Raw genomic sequence first — 19,732 nt, 5'->3', positions numbered from 1 at the left:
AGTCAGAAAGAGAAAAACAAATACCATAGGCCAACACATATATATGGAATCTAAAGAAAAAAAAATGGTTCTGAAGAACCTAGGGGCAGGACGGGAATAAAGGCGCAGACATAGAGAATGGACTTGAGGACATGGGGAGGAGGAAGGGTAAGCTGGGACGAAGTGAGAGACTGGCATGGACATATATACACTACCAAATGTAAAATAGATAGTTAGTGGGAAACAGCCACATAGCACAGGGAGATCAGCTCGGTGCTTTGTGACCACCTAGATGGGTGGGATAGGGAGGGTGGGAGGGAGATGCAAGAGGGAGGAGATATGGGGATATGTGTATATGTATACTGATTCACTTTGTTACAAAGCAGAAACTAACACACCATTGTAAAGCAATTATACTCTAATAAAGGTGTTAGAAAAATGGAATTAGAAAAAAAAAGACATATGCACTGGAAAGAACTTTACACTCTGCTGAAGATCAAATCTCTTGCAGTAATAAATATGCCAATTCATAAACAGAATTCTCAATTTAACATTTTCAAAGACGATGTTAAGGTCAAGAATTTCACATCTATGATAGTACATATAGAAGGGCAGTATAAATACAAGCCACATTTATAAGGGCATATAAAGAATGGCCACATAAATATCCATATAAAGCTTACAAATTTGCCAGGGCTCAATAAAAGCTTTTAGAATCACATCCAAAAGTGCTGCATAAGTGTGATAAGAAGTGATCTGTCTACAGGCCATGTAGTAGGAGTGTTTGTTCACATTTATTGTGAGACCACAACCTATCCCAACAACCCTAACCAATACTATTAGCCAAGTTATGAGCTGAACAGAGCCTCTCTTTCTTTTACTACCTCACCTGTGGTTTGGGTCTCAAAATAGATAACAAAACAAAATTATAAATATCGATAATATCACATTTTAATTCACACATTTATCAGCCTTTCTTCCTGTGGATTTCTGCTGAAAGTCATCTGAGATTTCTAAAGGCAACTTGAGAAAACAGAAGTTTCCTTCATTTATCTACTTTCTGCAAAAATCAGTTTCTTTTTATTCCCAGATCATTATCTCATCACTCAATCCTTATTTCTATCCTAATATTTGAAAATGCTGTAATTCTCACCTGAATACCCCTTTTAATTTTCTTCCATTTATTAAAACTTCCTCATTCTTCAAGATCTCAACTTCTTTAAGACATCTAAAATCTTCCATGACCTATAAAGACTTCTTTGATGACTGTAGCTAATCCTCTTCTCTCATTTCTTTCTGTAAATTTTTCTCACAATTTGAGGCAATGCTACTAGTTTAGCCCTTAATTGTTTTCTTTTTATTTTGTGCATATTCATTTTGCCTCCCAACTGGGTTGCAGGTTTCTTAAGGGCACCCCCATAAACATATCCTAGATATAGGATAAATGCTCCCCAATTGACTTCTCAGCAAAGGTTTCAAACCAGTCATTAATTTAAGGAGCAGATTTGGCACCAGAAAAAGGCTCTTGTGCTAATACACTGAGTAGATGTTAAACCAGTGTGGTATGCTACAAGGCCTATTTCAAAATCTAAATGAAAACACTCAGTCGAAAAGAGACACATACCCTAATGTTTGTAGCAGCACTATTTACAATAGCCAAGACATGGAAGCAACCATGAACAGACAATAGATTAAGATGATGTGGTGTATATATAGACAATAGAATATTACTCAGCCATCAAAAAGAAACACTGCCATTTGCAGCAATGTGGGTGGACCTAGAGAATATTACACTTAGTGAAATAAGTCAGACAGAGAAAGACAAATACTGTATGATAGCACTTATATGTGGAATCTAAAAAAATAATGCAAATGAATGTATATGCAAAACAGAAACAGACTCACAGATATAGAAAATAAACATGGTTACCTAGGGGAGAGGGAAGTGGGGAGGGACAAATTAGGGGTATGGGATGAACAGATATTAACTACTATATATAAAATAGATAAGTAACAACGATATACTGTATAGCATAGGGAGTTATACCTATTATCTTATAATAATCTCTAATGGATTATAATCTGCAAACATACCAAATCACTATGCTGTATACCTGAAACTAACACAATATTGTAAATCAGCTATACTTCAATTTAAAAAAAGTCTTAGCATACTCAGACATAAACACAACTAAAAACAGAGGTTTATAATCATAAAGTAGTTTTCCAAGGTCAAGAAATCAACAGGTGGTGACACTGAAACTAAAGAAACTTCATTTTATTATAGCATAGTCTCACAATTCCAAAATACCATTCCAGATAAAGCTTATTACTAAAATAGATAGAGCTCAAAATACTTTAGGTGAATAAAATTATTGAGAACAGAAGGAAGGCATTATATTTTGGAATTGTGGGATAGCTAATTTAAGCATGTCAAGCTTGTACTCTCCAGTTTGTCTGTGTCTATTTATGTTTCTCTTCTCTTATGCCTGCCTAATTCTTTGTGTGTGTGTGTGTGTGTGTGTGTGTGTGTGTGTGTGTAGAGGTAAGGGTAGGAAATCCCTGTCATTGTTGCTAAGTAGGTAATTGCCCCTTTTATTTAAAACAACATGATATGTTTCCATTTCTCTATATCTTTTCTTATTTACCCAAAACAATGTAGTCTTCCTTTAACTTTCAAATTATATTTTATTTTTTCTTAAGTGAGATGCATGTACAACATCTCTCTCAAGTGTTTTGTAATTTATTTTCTGGAAACTTCACTATATCTATTATTCAAAAAGTTTTTTCAAGTCTGAATCATTTAAAATCTAATCTCTGCTACTGGTTGGATTTTGCACTGTAAACACAATAAAAGAAATGCCATATTATAAAGAAGTAGTCTTACAAGAAAAAAAAATAACTTAGAAGTTTAGTTCAAGGCCTTCATTTTTTGAGTGAAGTAACTGAGGGTTATGATTTTCCCAAGTAAAAGTGCTTTATCCATAACAAAAATATTACTATTAAATAATTGTGGTTAGCTGCTACCCCAATTTCATGACAGTACCAAACTATGAGGTTTATTTTGTTCTGGATAAAAGAACAAACAGGTAATTTTCTTGGAAGAGAAAAAAATATATATATACATCCAGAGAGAGAGATTTAATTATATACCATGACCAAACTTTTATATCATTTAAGATTCTTATTCTATTTATATTAATCCAAATTTGGTCATTATGGATAATTTTAAGTCTTTTAATAAAAGTTTTAAATGAAAATCACTATAATTTGAACTTTATAGAATTAGAAAATGTTATTTGTGTCCCTTTTGAAAAAGAAAGAAAAGGATTTTATTAGGTTGGTCAGGTTCGAAAGTCATTTTTCTTCCCCATCATCTTTAAAGCTGGCTTGCCATTGTTTTGTTCAGGAAGAGCAGCAAGTATAGGATTCTTCCTATGGAAGTTTATTATTGCCTCATGCCAGACAAGTCTTGAGCTCCAATGGCCATGTACCACAGCCCCTGTTGCATTCTCCCATAGTGCTCATTTTATATTAATTACTATTTTAACTACAAAAATAATAAATCACAAGTTTAGAAAACAGAGAGGAAAAACATTCATGCTTCCACTTAAACACTTTTCTTCCATTTTCTCAACCAGCCTTGTTTCATCCACTTATTTTGCATACTTGTAAAAATAAAGCATATATTAGTTATGACCTATATATTTGTACCTGATAATTGCAAGAAGGAACTGATATGGGATGCACAGCAGTTATTTTTGAACACCTCAATTTTCCCTAATAACGGGCTGACCTTTAGTAAATGTATCATCTATTTGTATGACTAAGAGTGTAACAACCTGTCCATTCTATAAGAAACAAACCAGTTATATATTATTATTTCCCTCTCTGCCTCATCACCACTATGAAAACTTTAATTTCCTTTGCAAGCTTTTGAAAGAGACTTGTCTAATCTTTAGGACTGAGACCTAAAAATCTAGGGCATGAATGAGATAATATTTTACTTGGTTTAAACATATTTGAACACACAGTGGGCTTTATGAAAGCTGTAACATTTAGTACAGATTGTTCTACTAAGCTTGCTCAGAAAAATTGTGTTGACCCTTGTAAACAGGAGATTACAGTGGAAATGTCAAACAAGTCCACTGTTCTCTTTTCTTCATTTGAACATTTTTGTTATTTTACTGACATCAACAGAGCCATACAGAAACACTCCAGTTCTAAAAAGCCAACAGAAAATAACATGTAACAAAAGAATGATGCACTCCGGAGCCTGTGCTCCGCAACGGGAGAGGCCACAACAGTGAGAGGCCCGCATACCGCAAAAAGAAAAAAAAAAAAAAAAAAAGAATGATGCACTTAGGCAATAGGAGATTTAATGGAAAAAAATTGGTCTGTATTTATCTTACATAAGAACATAGCTTCTCACAAATAAGTTTGTGAATAGGCTATGAATGGAACACAATGTTTTAGCTTTTATGTTTGCTCCATAATTATCTACATTCTATCATCTCCCTATTGCAAACAAGATTGTTATCAACTTTTGATTAGCATTCCTTGTAGCCCTATATTTTATTAGCAATTCATTCAACAAATATTAATTGAATGTCTTCTATGTGCCAGCTACCTTTTAGGTGGTTGGAACACAATGGTGAACATAGATCCCTGCATTTGTAAAGCTCTCTTTCAAGTGAGGAAAGGTAGACAATAAACAATAAATCCAATAAACATGGATACTAGAAGGAGATGAGCACGATGGAAAAGCAAGTAGAACAGAGTAAGGGGGATCAGGAATGCTTTGGTGAGGATGGTTTACAGTATTAAATAAGGTGAGATGGGTGCTTCTAGGCAGAAAAGAGCAGTCAAAACAAAGGCTCTAAAGCAGAAGTGTCTGCGTTATTAGGGAAAAGTAAGCAGAGTGAAGGAAAGAGTAGTAAGAGACAAAGTCAGGGAGGTTAGGGAAGGCTTCCACGTAGGAGCTTATAGAGCACAGCAAGGAGTCTGCTTATACTCTCAGAACGGGAATCCATCTGGAATTGCCAGATTTAGCAAATAAAAAGGCAGACACCCATTTATATCAATTTCAGATAAACAATGAATATATATTTTAGTATAAGTATGTTCTATGCAATATTGGGGACACACTTAAACTAAAAAAAAATCTGAATAATTTTATTACAAGTATGCTACATACAATATTTGGGACATACTCATTTCTAAATGTGTTGTTTACCTGAAACTCAAAATGAACTGGATGTTCTATATTTTCTCTGGCAACCCTAAACCATGGGGCAGCTTTAACCAAAGGAGTGACATGACGTGACTTATTTAAAATGATCACTCTGCCTAGAGAATTATTTTAAATAATCTACTTTTATAATGACATTTAAAATGATCACTGCTGCCTAGAGAATGGACTGAAGTGGGGCAAGGGCAGAAACAGGGAGACATGCGGGGTAGCTTTTGTGTGGACCATGTGAGAGATCATGGTGCCTGGAACCAGGATGATAGCAGGAGATAGAAAGGGTGAGAAAAGGTAGGGTTAGAAAAGAAAAAGAAAAAAGCAAGATATTTTATTTGCTTATTGTTATGTATTGTTACATATTTAAACATATATAGTTGATATGTATTTCTGATCAATTTAAACAAATTGGTTATATGACCAATTATTTTGAAATTGAAAAAGAAAAAGGAAAAAGAATGTCTTCACTGCAGACCTGAATAAGAAAGTGGAAAGGAGGACTCTAGACTAGAAATCAAAACACCTGAGTCATTTGTCACTTGTTTGTATTTGACTTAAGATATATCACAACCTCTCAGAGAGCTAGTTTTCTCTTTCAGAAATGTGGATAGGTTTCCCCCTTCTTTACCTCACCAGATTATTTTGAAGGCCAGATGAACCTGGATACGTTTGATTGTCTGTAATGTGTCATGTAATTACTAGTTGCTATAAATATTGAGGTTACAAGTAAATCATATGGATAAAACTATGCAAGTGGGGAAACAAAGTATTCAATAAGCTGAAAAATGCCCTATTGCTTATTCAAGGAAAAGGAACTAAAAAACCTTTTCTTCTAGGTAACAAGTCAAAAGTACCAAAAATCTATAATGGTTTTCGGAAAATCATGTACATGTCTCAATTTTACCTTTCTTCTTGCCACAGAAGCAAGGAGACAGCATGTATTAGCACACATTCTTTCCAGTGTAATGAGGCTTTCCATGGGAAGAGGAAAAGTAAACTTCATAAACACTCAGTTGCTCTTTGTCTCAGAAAATTATTTAGGAATCACAGTGAAATAGAGTCAAGGTGATTAATGAGAAAAGAATTAAAGGTTATACTGTAGCCCCAATAAGAATAGACTTGCCAGTGTTGGAATCAGTATGTGAAATGAAGTGAGGAACTGGAAAAGAGACATGGCCAGTATTCAGCTATTGATCCATCCATCCATTCATTTAATAATAACTTCTTGAGCACTCATGTATAAAAGTCTATGGCATATTCAAAACTAAATAAAATGGAACCACTATTCTCAAAAGAAATGTACACCAATAGGCAAAATATTAGCTAGAATGTGAGAAATAGATAACAGAGGGAAGAATGGGCATTGCAAGGGTTGGTTAGAAAGGCTATAGATATGGCAGCGGTTGTCAGGTGGTAGACTATCAGGTGGAATAAAGATGTAGATCACCGTGGTTACAATGTACGGCAAAGGGAAGGAATGGAGAAAGTTAAGGTGTTTAAGATATGTTAATCCAACAATATGGAAAATATCAAGAGTCAGATGAAGGCACATGGTGTTATTATGTTGGTGGAAGTAAACTACTGAAGGCTTTTGGCAGCACTACTAGAATCAAGATTAAGAAAAATCAACCTGGCAAGTATGTGTAGAAAGGACTGAATGCAGGAAGACAAACTAGAAAACTATTATGATCGTCCAGTGGAAAGATGGCAATAGAATGAAGAGGATTGTTTGTGAGGCAGGTACCAGTTAGGATTAGAATTAAATGAGTGGAAAAGGCAATCTAAAATATGCGTGGCTTACCCATGATAGAACTTCATTTGTCGCTCGTTTAAAAGAACATTTGCAACACCCCAGAACTAATACAGTACCTTCAAGGAGCCTTCAGAGGATCCTAACTTTCCATACTATCGTTCTTTTTTTTAGATTTTTTAAAGTTAATTTTTACTGGAATATAGTTGCTTTACAATGTTGTGTTAGTTTCTACTGTACAACAAAGTGAATCAGCTATACATATACATACATCCCCTCTTTTTTGAATTTCCTTCCCATTTAGATCACTGCAGAGCACTGAGTAGAGTTCCCTGTGCTATACAGTAGGTATCCATACATCCATACTATCATTCTTTTTTTTTTTTTACAGTTCCTCGAACTATTCTTTCTTTAATTTTTCTTTATTTTTTATTTTTTTTTGCTTTATAACAAATTTAATCAGTTATACATATACATATATTCCCATATCCCCTCCCTTTTGCGTCTCCCTCCCACCCTGCCTATCCCACCCCTCCAGGCAGTCACAAAGCACCGAGCTGATCTCCCTGTGCTATGCGGCTGCTTCCCACTATCTATCTACCTTACGTTTGGTAGTGTATATATGTGCATGCTGCTCTTTCACTTTGTCACAGCTTACCCTTCCCCCTCCCCATATCCTCAAGTCCATTCTCTAGTAGGTCTGTGTCTTTATTCCTGTCTTACCCCTATGTTCTTCATGACACTTTTTTTTCTTAAATTCCATATATATGTGTCAGCATACAGTATTCGTCTTTCTCTTTCTGACTTACTTCACTCTGTATGACAGAGTCTAGGTCCATCCACCTCATTACAAATAGCTCAATTTCGTTTCTTTTTATGGCTGAGTAATATTCCATTGTATATATGTGCTACATCTTTATCCATTCATCCGATGATGGACACTTAGGTTGTTTCCATCTCTGGGCTATTGTGAATAGGGCTGCTATGAACATTTTGGTACATGACTCTTTTTGAATTATGGTTTTCTCAGGGTATATGCCCAGTAGTGGGATTGCTGGGTCGTATGGTAGTTCTATTTATAGTTTTTTAAGGAACCTCCATACCGTTCTCCATAGTGGCTGTACTAATTCACATTCCCACCAGCAGTGCAAGAGTGTTCCCTTTTCTCCACACCCTCTCCAGCATTTATTGTTTCTAGATTTTTTGATGATGGCCATTCTGACTGGTGTGAGATGATATCTCATTGTAGTTTTGACTTGCATTTCTCTAATGAGTAAAGATGTTGAGCATCCTTTCATGTGTTTGTTGGCAGTCTGTATATCTTCTTTGGAGAAATGTCTATTTAGGTCTTCTGCCCATTTTTGGATTGGGTTGTTTGTTTTTTTGTTATTGAGCTGCATGAGCTGCTTATAAATTTTGGAGATTAATCCTTTGTCAGTTGCTTCATTTGCAAATATTTTCTCCCATTCTGAGGGTTGTCTTTTCGTCTTGTTTATGGTTTCCTTTGCTGTGCAAAAGCTTTTAAGTTTCATTAGGTCCCATGTGTTTATTTTTGTCTTTATTTCCATTTCTCTAGGAGGTAGGTCAAAAAGGATCTTGCTGTGATTTATGTCATAGAGTGTTCTGCCTATGTGTTCCTCTAAGAGTTTGATAGTGTCTGGCCTTACATTTAGGTCTGTAATCCATTTTGAGCTTATTTTTGTGTATGGTGTTAGGGAGTGATCTAATGTCATACTTTTACATGTCCCTGTCCAGTTTTCCCAGCACCACTTATTGAAGAGGCTGTCCTTTCTCCACTGTACATTCCTGCCTACTTTATCAAAGATAAGGTGACCATATGTCCGTGGGTTTATCTCTGGGCTTTCTACCCTGTTACATTGATCTATCTTTCTGTTTTTGTGCCAGTACCATACTGTCTTGATTACTGTAGCTTTGTAGTATAGTCTGAAGTCAGGGCGCCTGATTCCTCTAGCTCCATTTTTCGTTCTCAAGATTGCTTTGGCTATTCGGGGTCTTTTGTGTTTCCATACAAATTGTGAAATTTTTTGTCCTAGTTCTGTGAAAAATGCCAGTGGTAGTTTGATAGGGATTGCATTGAATCTGTAGATTGCTTTGGGTAGTAGAGTCATTTTCACAGTGTTGATTCTTCCAATCCAAGAACATGGTACATCTCTCCATCTATTTGTATCATCTTTAATTTCTTTCATCAGTGTCTTATAATTTTCTGCATACAGGTCTTTTGTCTCCTTAGGTAGGTTTATTCCTAGATATTTTATTCATTTTGTTGCAATGGTAAATGTGAGTGTTTTCTTGATTTCACTTTCAGATTTTTCATCATTAGTATATAGGAATGCCAGAGATTTCTGTGCATTAATTTTGTATCCTGCTACTTTACCAAATTCATTGATTAGTTCTAGTAGTTTTCTGCTAGCATCTTTAGGATTCTCTATGTATAGTGTCATGCATACTATCATTCTTGTATGGCTCTTATCTTCATGTTCCCCAAAATGGTGACTGAATCTCCATCATAACATCCTCATTATAGGCCTGCATAAGAAAGCAGAAATACAAAAAAGGATGTCCTCTTCTCTGAGTCAGCTCCCTCTAAGCAACCTTTATGGAAGGCACCCCAAATTTTCAGTGACATCTCCTCAGGTGTGAACTTGGCTATGTGACCACCCTTAGCTACAGAGAAAGGTGGGAAATATAGTCCAGCTAATGCAGGCAGAAACTAAAATTGGGGTTTTTAATGTGTATCAGGTTGTGTAATTAGTCATTTTTGCCAAAAACTGAGACATAGACGATTTGATGGCCACTTTAATAGAGAAGAAGGCTGTGACTGTAAGAGAAATATTAAATACTTAGGAAGCTAAAGTTGAAAAGGATAGAAAAGGAACTGGATGAGGTTGAGATGTCCACAAGCATAAAAATCATGTTCTCTGTTGCAGATATTTTAAAACACTGGAATGTATCGTATTTTCATAATAACTTTAAAAGATCTAGCATAATTAATGTCAAGTTTGTTTATTTGTTTGTTTTTTGGAAAGTTGTTACCTGTCTAGTTAATTATTTTGGAGGGTTGGCTTTTCTAGCACTACTATACAAGTCAAAGTCATTATGCTATTGCAAACGTGTTTTTACTATCATTTTTGTTTTCCTAACAATACCATGTTTGAAAACTCTTGGGAAACTGATGAATTTTACTTTAACCTGATTGCACAGTATTGCAATTACAATCAAAGTTCAATGGAGATATTAAATTCTTTCATCCATTTATTCAACAAATGTTTATGAGCACCTATCATATGACAGGCATTGTTCTAAGTGCTGAAGATAAGGCAGTGAGTAAAACAGACAAGGTATTTTCCCTTAAAAGCTTACATGATAGAAGGAGTATGGTAGATACTGGGAGGTCAGACAAACAGTATATATATATATATATTTGAGACAAAGATTGATGGGGGTAGAGGGGAGATGAGCCATGTAAACAGCTGGGCAAAAAGCTCTTGCCTCTCCTCCCTGCAAGGAGAGGCAAGAGCAGGTGTAAAGTAAAAAGACATGGGGGAGGAGAAATGGTAGCAGGAGTGAAATCATATAGTGATTTGTAACACATGGAAAGGACCTTATTTTAAAATATTTTTTAAATCAAAATGGTTTGAAGAGTTTATTGGTTTGCAGATAGTGACTTTTTCTTAGGAAAGAAATCAATTCTCTTTTAAACTGTACTTTCTTGAAAAAAATGCTATAACTCTTCCATTTGCTTGCTTTTGTTTTGCACTAATTTTGAATAGAGTTGACCTAAAGCACCAAATATCAGAACTAAATCTAAAGTATGTGAATCTGTAATTCCTTGAGTGTGCATTGTCTAACACTGCTCTCTTTACAGGCCAAACTGTGACTTCTGTGATCTTCCCAGAGCCATTTTCTTCTGATATGGAGCACACAGGTTAAAGTCCTAAACCCATGATAGGTCTCCATGGTTACAAGAGGACAAGCTGCCTCTCTGTGCCCAGAAGAGCTGGAATTATTTTCACATGAAAATGAATATCACCCAGGCTGCATTTTCAGAATGACATACACAATAGCGAGTGACACGTTTTTATTCCAATATAAACAGAATGCATTTAAATCACATTAAAGAAGAGATAAAGAGCATTAATGCAGGCACTTAATATTCCAGTCTACACTGACACATGCTCAAGAACATGAACCCAAGAGATCAACAGTGCAATTATGAACTCACTGAACACTGCACTCAGAGTGGAAATCTCTTTCTAGAATTAGAAAAAGAAGCAAGATTAAATCAACAATAACTGATAGGTCACAATACCTATTGTCCTGGATGGAAAAGTGTGTGTGTGTGTGTGTGTGTGTGTGTGTGTGTGTATAAACAAATGGTAATTTGTGTACTGTTCATGTTTGGATTCTATTCCTTAAGTATACCTATGAATTCTCCAAGTTAAGTAAGAAATTCTACATGTGTCCACTTTAAACAAATTTCTTTCCTTTTCAGTATTCTTTTGATCAAATAATAAGGCCTTAACTCAGAAGTTTCTCTTACATTACCCAAAAAGCTTACACTAAAATAATTTTGTCAATTTTGAGTGTAGATATAACTTTTTGAAACCCTTCACATTCCATATAGTTTGTAATGGAGATGTTTCATTGATGCTCAGCCTAAGGATAGGCATCTGTCTCTTTGCAGACTGTGACCTATAGGAACAAGAAAGACCATAGAGCTAGGCCTGACCAACAGGTGCTTCTATGTATAAGGAAAAAGAAACCAAACAAGAAGACAGGACAATACATTGAACAATGAATGAATTACAGAAGTATGAAATTAAAGAAAAAAAAATAAAATTGAAGGAACAGTGGGTTTGGCTTCCATTTTATAGTCTTAAAAAAGACACTGTGGTCATGGGTGTAAGATGGTAATCAGCCAAGCTGCAAATACAACAGATCCTTAAAAAGTAAACAATTCCAACCAGGTAGGGTTTATCCCAGGTTTAAAAGGCTGGTTCAATACCTTAAAATTAATTAATATAATCTACCACATATGCTAACACAAATATATGGAATCTAAAAAAAGAAAATAAAACAAAAAAAAGGTCAGAAGAACGTAGGGGCAAGACGGGAATAAAGATGCAGACCTAGTAGAGAATGGACTTGAGGATATGGGGAGGGGGAAAGGTAAGCTGGGACGAAGTGAGAGAGTGGCATGGACATACATACACTACCAAATGTCAAATAGATAGCTAGTGGGAAGCAGCCGCATAGCACATGGAGGTCAGCTCGGCGCTTTGTGACCACCTAGAGGGGTGGGATAGGGAGAGTGGGAAGGAGGGAGATGCAAGAGGGAAGAGATATGGGGACGTATGTATATGTATAACTGATTCACTTTGTTATAAAGCAGAAACTAACACACCATTGTAAAGCAATTATACTCTAATAAAGATGTTAAAAGAAAAAAAAACAAAATTAAAAAATAAAAATGAAATGACCATGTCAATAAATGCAGAAACAGCATTTGACACAATAAAACCTCTCAGGAAACAGAAATAGAGAACTTCCTGAACTTGATACAAAAAGCCTACAGCTAACCTCATCCTAAATGGTGAGAAACCGGAAGCTTTCCTGTTAAGATCAGGTACCAGGCAAGGATGTCCCCTCCTACCACTCCTTCTTAACATCTTTTTGTAAGTACTTACTAATGCAATAGGCAAGAAAATAAAATCTCCAGATTAGAAAGGAAGTCATAAAACTATCTTTGTTTGTAGATAACATGAAGGTCTATATAGAATATCCAAAAGAATTGACACACACACTCAAAAACCCTGGAAATAATAAACAGTTATAGCAAGCAGGATAAAAGCTTAATATACAAATGTCAGTCACTTTTATATATACTAACAATGAAGAAGTGGAATTTGAAATTAAAAACAGTATCATTTACATTAGCATCCCTCAAAAATGAAATACATATAAATCTAACAAGATATACACAAGACTTATATGAAGACTACAAAACTCTAATGAACAAAATCAATGAAGAACTAAATAAATGGAGAAATAGTCCATGTTCACAGATAGAAAGACTCAATACTGTCAAGATGTCAGTTGTTTCCAACTTGATCTATAGATTCAATGCAATCTGAATCAAAATCCCAGCATAGTTATTTTTGAATATTGACAAAATTGTCTACAGTTTACATGGAGAAGCAAAAGAACCAGAATAGGTAACACAATATTGAAGGAGAAGATCAAAATGGGGAAACAACACTACCCAACTTGAAGACTTACTGTAAAGCTACAGTTATCAAGATAGTATGGTATTGGTGAACAAATAGACAAACAGAACAATGGAACAGAATAGAGAGCCCAGAAATACACACCCATAAATATAATCAACTGATCTTTAACAAATGAGCAAAGACAATACAATGGAGCAAAGATAGTTTCTCCAACAATGGTGCTGGAACAACTGGATTTTCACACGTTAAAAAAATGAATCTAGACATAGACATTATACTCTCCACAAATATTAACTTAAAATGGATCACAGACCTACATAGAAAATGAAAAAATATAAAACTCCTAGAAGATAACATAGGGAAAACCCTAGATAACCTTGGGTATGGTGATGCCCTTTTAGATACAACACCAAAAATATGATCCATTAAAGAATTAAATGAAATGCTAGATCCTATTAAAATTAAAAACTTTTCTGTGAAAGACAATATAAAGAAATTAGAAGATAATCCACAGACTAGGAGAAAATATTTGCAAAAGACACGTCTGATAAAGGACTGTTATCCAAAATATACAAAGAACTATCAAAACTCAATAATAAGAAAACCAGATTAAACAATGGGGCTTAACAGACACCACACCAAAGAAGATATACAGGTGGCAAATATGACATTAAATAATCTGCTCTACATCATATGTCATCAGGGAAATGTAAATTAAAACGAGATACAACTACACACCTATTAAGATGGCCAAAATCTGGAACACTGACAACAGTAAATGTTGGTAAATATGTGGAAGGACAGGAGCTCTTATACTTTGCCTGTGGGAATGCTAAATGTTACAGCTACTAAGGAAGACACTGTAGCTTTTATTTACAAAACTAAATATATTCTTGTCATATGATCCAGGAATTGTGTTCCTTGATATTTACCCAAAGAAGTTGAAAGATTATATACACACAAAAACCTACACACATGTTTATAGATACTATATTCATAATTGTCAAATTTGGAAGTAACCAAGGTGTTCTTCAGTAGGTGAGTGGATAAATAAACTGTGGTATATGCAGACAATGGAATATTATTTAGTGCTAAACATAAATGAGCTATTAAGCCATAAAAAGACATGGAGGAATCTTAAATGGTTATTACTAAATGAAAGAAGCCAGTCTCTAAAGTCTACATACTGTATGACTCCAATGAAGTGATATTCTGGAAATGGCAAAACTATGGAGACAATAAAAAGATTAGTGACAGCAAAGGGTGAGAGAAGGCAGAGAAATGAATTGGCAGAGCACAGAGGATATTTAGGGCAGTAAAAATTCTCTATATGTTATTATAGTGAATATATGTCATTACACTTTTTCCAAATCCATAGAATGTACAACACCATGAACAAACCCTTAGGTAAACTATGAACTTTGGGTGATTATGATGTGTCTATGTACATTCATCCTTGGTAGAACATGTACCATTCTGGTGAATGTTAATAACAGGGGAGGCTATGCATATGGGGGGTGGTGTTTATACAGAAAATCTTTGTACCTGCCTCTAAATTTTGTTGTAAAGCTAAAACTGCTTTACAAAATAAAGTCTTACAAAAACCCTATAGTTAAATGGCATATGTAAAATCTACCTTATGTAAATTGATTAAACACTAGAATTAAAAAGCAAAAGATAGCTCAATGTATTTTAAAATTTACTCAACTATATATTGTCTATGATACATACTTTAGATTCACAACACAAATAATTTGAGAGTAAAAGGACAGAAAATCACACACCATGCAAACAGTAACCAGAGAGTGCTGATGAGCCCACAATATCAGACAAATAGACTTAAGACTAAAATTGTTATTAGAGAAAAGGAAGAATATTTCATAGTGATAAAAGTTCAATCTGTCAAGAGGACATAACAATTATAAACATATATGTATATACATACACACACACACACCTATGAATAGAACTCCAAAATATATAAAGCAAAAATAGAATTGAAGAGAGAAGTAAATCATTCAACAATAATAGTTGGAGACTATAATATACTGTTTTCAATAAGGATAAATTAACTAGGCAGAAGACCAGCAAGGAAATAGAAGACTTAACAGGAAATCCAACTAAACCTAATAGACATCTATAGAACATTCCACTCAACAATAACAAAATACAAATTAGTCTCAATTACACATGGAACAGTCTCCAGAATAGGCCACATTTTAGGACATAAGTCTCCATAAATTTAAAAGAATGTAAATCATGTAAAGTATATTCTCCAGCCAAATTAGAAATAATAAGAGGGAAATTTAGTAAATTCACAAATATGTAGAAATTGAATACTTTCCTTAATAACTAATGGGTCAAGTAAGAAATCATAAGGGAAATTATAGAATATTTTGAGATGAATAAAAACAAACAATAAAAAAAAACCAATAAAACACATACCAAAATGTATGGGATGCAGCTAAAGCAGTGCTCAGGGGGAATTTATAGCCCAAAATGCCTATATTTAAAGAGGTATGAGAATATTACAGCAATATCCTACCCTATCCCCTTAAGAAAGAAGAGAAAATTCAACCCAAAGAAAACAAATATAAAGATATAATGAATATTATAATGAACACAAATGAAATAGAAAATACAACAGAGGTAAACAATGAAACCAAAAGTTGGTTTATCAAAAAGAGCAACAAAATTTACTAATCTTTAGCTAGTCTGACCAAGAAAAAACAAAGACTCAAATTACTGAAGGCAAAAATAAAAATAGGATGTCACTAAAATCTTACAGAAATAAAAAGGCTTAGAAGGAGTACTATGAAAGACTGCATGCCAACAAATTAGATAACACAGATGAAATGCATATGTTCTTGGAAATACACAAACTACTTTACTCAAGAAGAGTAGAAAATTTAATAATTTTATAAAAGTAGATAAACTGAACAATAAGAAAACTACCCACAAACAAAAGTCCAAGATCAAATAGCTTCTCTGTTGAATTCTACCAAATATTTAAGGAATTAACACCAATCCTTCATAACTCCCCTCAAAAGAATTTGAAAAGGTGTGAACACTACCCAACTCATTCTATAAAACTGCTATTACCAAAACTAGACAAATACATGACAATAAATGAAAACTTCAGACCAATATCCACTACAAATAAAAATGCAAAAATTCTCAACAAAATACTAGCAAACTATTCTTGGTAGAATATTGGCCCCCCTAAGAGATTCTAAACCCTGGGGTCTGTAAATATGACAAAGAGGAATTAAGTTAGCAGTGAATTATGGCTGTTAATCAGTTGAAGTTAAAATAGGAAGATAATCCTTAATTACCCAAGGGGGTCCAATGTGATCACAAAGGTCCTTAAAAGTGGAAGAGAAAGGAAAGGGCAGATGAGACAGTCAGAGAGATATCTGAAGATGCTACACTCCTAGCTTTGAAGATGAAGGAAGATTCCATGGGTTAAGGAATGCAGGCAGGCTCTAAAAGCTGGAAGGCAAGGAAACAAATCTCTCCTCCCACCAGAGCTTCTAGAGGGAATGCAGCATTTTAGCCTAGTAAGACCCATTTTGTACTTCAAGCTTTCAAAAACGAAATACAGTAAATTTGTTTTGTTTTAAGACATGTTTGTGGTAATTTGTTAGAGCAGCAGTAGGAAACTATTACAGCAACTAACTCTAGCACCGTATAAAAAGAATATATAACATGACCTAGTGGAACTTATCCCAGGAATCCAAGGTTGTTTGAACATAAAAAATTCAGTCAAAGCAATATACCACATTAAGAGAAAAAAGAACAAAAAACAATTATCTCAATAAAAAACAAGAAAGCATTTGACAAAATCTAACAACCTTTCATGACAAAAACACTAAAAATCTAGGAATAGAAAGGAACTTCCTCAATTTGATAAAGGGTACGTAGAAAAACCTCACAGATTACATCTTAATTAACAATAAAAAATTAAAGTCTTTCCCCTAAGATCAGGAACAATACAAAGATACCTCTTTTTCACTACTTCTATTCAATATTACATCAATATTTTATTGAAGGTTCTACCAAGGGCAATTATACAAGAAAAACAAAAGACATCCAGATTGGAGACAAGAAACTATCTCTATTTGCTGATGACATGATCTTCCATATGCAGAAGATCCTAAAGCATCCATAATAAAATGAATACGGTTAAAATAAAAGTTCTGAAAAATTAGATAATACAAGATTATACATCAGCAATGAACAATTTGAAAATAAAATTTAAAACACAAGTCTAGGGACTTCCCTGGTGGTCCAGTGGTTAAGACTCCACCAGCAGTGCAGGGGGCAAGGGTTCTATCCCTAGTCAGAGAACTAAGATCCCACATGCTGCACATCATGGCCAAAATAATAATAATAATAATAATAATAATAATAATAATAAATAATAAAATAAACTTGCACACACACACAAAATCACTCTGAGATTAAAAAAAACAACACAAGTCTATTTAAAAGTAGCATCAAAAATAAAATATTTCAGAATAAATATAACCAAAAAATTGCAAAACTGGTACACTAAAAATATCATTAAAGACCTAAGTAAATGAAAAGACATCTGCTGTTCATGGATTGGAAGATTTAATATTAATAATGCAATTATTCCCAAATTGATGTACATATGAAATACAATCTCTATTAAAATCCTAGCTGCCTTTTATATTGCAAGTATTGACAAATGATCCTATAATTCATAGGAAATTCAAGAAACCCATAATAGTTAAAACAATCTCAAAAAGAACAAACAGTGAAATCACATTTTTCTATTTCAAAATACTACAAAACTACAGTAATCACAACTGTGTTGTACATAAAGATAGATCTATAAATCAATGGAATAGAATTGAGAGTCCATAAATAAACCCATACAGTTATCAGTAATTCATTTTGACAAGGATGCAAAAACAACACAATGGGGAAAGAATAGCCTTTTCAACAAATGGTTCTGGGAAAATACCAAAAACCTACATGAAAGAGCTAAAATTATAAAACTCTTATAAGAAAAATATGTAATATGTTTAAGCCCTGGGCAATGGTTTCTCAGATATGACAATTAAGCATAAGCAACCAAAGAAAGTATATATAAGTTGGACTTTACCAAAAATTTTTAAATTGTCCTTCAAAAGATACTGTAAGTAAAAAAATGATGTCAGCATCATGGTGAAATTAGATGTTCCCTTTGTCTCCCCTTCAATCTATCATACAATCAGTAAAACACCCATAACTCAACTAAGGTACCTCTGCTCAGCATACCAGGATGTGAAATAATTCCACACATCTAAAGGTAGGTGGAATGGAATGCAAAGAGGAGGTGAAACGGGGGGAACAGTGAAGGTGGTACCTGTGACCCTGGAGCCACAGCCAAGGTGGCTAAAGCTACATGCGGCATCAGAGGAGGCAGCACACATGATTCTTGCCTCTGGGCCACAGAAGCCCCCATGCACAGGAAACGGGCAGCAATAGCAGTGAGACCTGCAACCCATCCTTCCAGTTGCAGAAATACCCATGACTCTGTTCCCCCGCCCCCTACCCACAGTGGTGGTGCCCACAAACCTGACAGTCTTGGACACAGCAGAGGCACCCACAACCCCAGCTTCCCCCAACCCTCATCCTCCCTCTGTGGCAGTGGAGCCTGCAACTAGGAGACCTAGGATGTGGCAGAAGCACTGCCATCCCAGTGTCCCAGGAGACAACACCAGGGACATCATCAGCAGCAAGGCAACAAAAACCCTAGAGAAACAAGCAACAAATTCAAGGGCACCAGGCAACACCTCTGACAAAGGTGGTGGAGGGTGGAAAGTGCTAATTCTCGTATAGAACCAGAGGCAGCTCAAGTAAGAGAAACCCAAAATTTGTGTTGTACCACCACCTACTGATAAACAAAAGGAAGACCTCTAATTTCTAAGCTGTTGAATCATTAGAATCAAGCACAAAGGTGTTCCTACTTCAAATGCCACATTAGAGGAACAACACATCTAGCACCATAAAGAACCATGGTGACACCGGTTACCAAAAAAAAAAAAAAAAAAAGACACTTTTTCAAAGACAAAACTTAAAGTCAAAGAATATTGCTATCTAATTGATAGAGAACACCAAATAGCTGTCATGAAGAAACCCAACAAGAAAACTCAGAAAATTAATGAACAGAAGGAATATTTTACCAAAGAGATTGAAACTCTAAAAAAGCATCAAACAGAAATTCTGGAGATGGAGAACTCAATAAATGAGATTCAGAATGCATTAAAAAGCACTGGAAATAGAGCAGACCATTTGAAAAAGAGAATTAGTGAGCTCAAAGATAGAAATCTACAAATGCTTCAGAAATAGAAGAGAAGAGAGAATTGAGATCTAGAAAAAAATGGAGAAATTCTATAAGAATTATCTGACTCTTTTAAGAAGGGCAACATTAAGATATTAGGATAATGAGTATCCCAGAAGGAGAAGAGAGGGATAAGGGAACAGAGAGTTTAT

Source organism: Mesoplodon mirus (genome assembly GCF_964341445.2).
Source record: "Mesoplodon mirus genome assembly, chromosome: 2".
Taxonomy (NCBI): Eukaryota; Metazoa; Chordata; class Mammalia; order Artiodactyla; family Ziphiidae; genus Mesoplodon; species Mesoplodon mirus.
The sequence above is the reverse complement of the archived record's forward strand: the minus strand, read 5'-3'. Positions refer to the sequence as shown.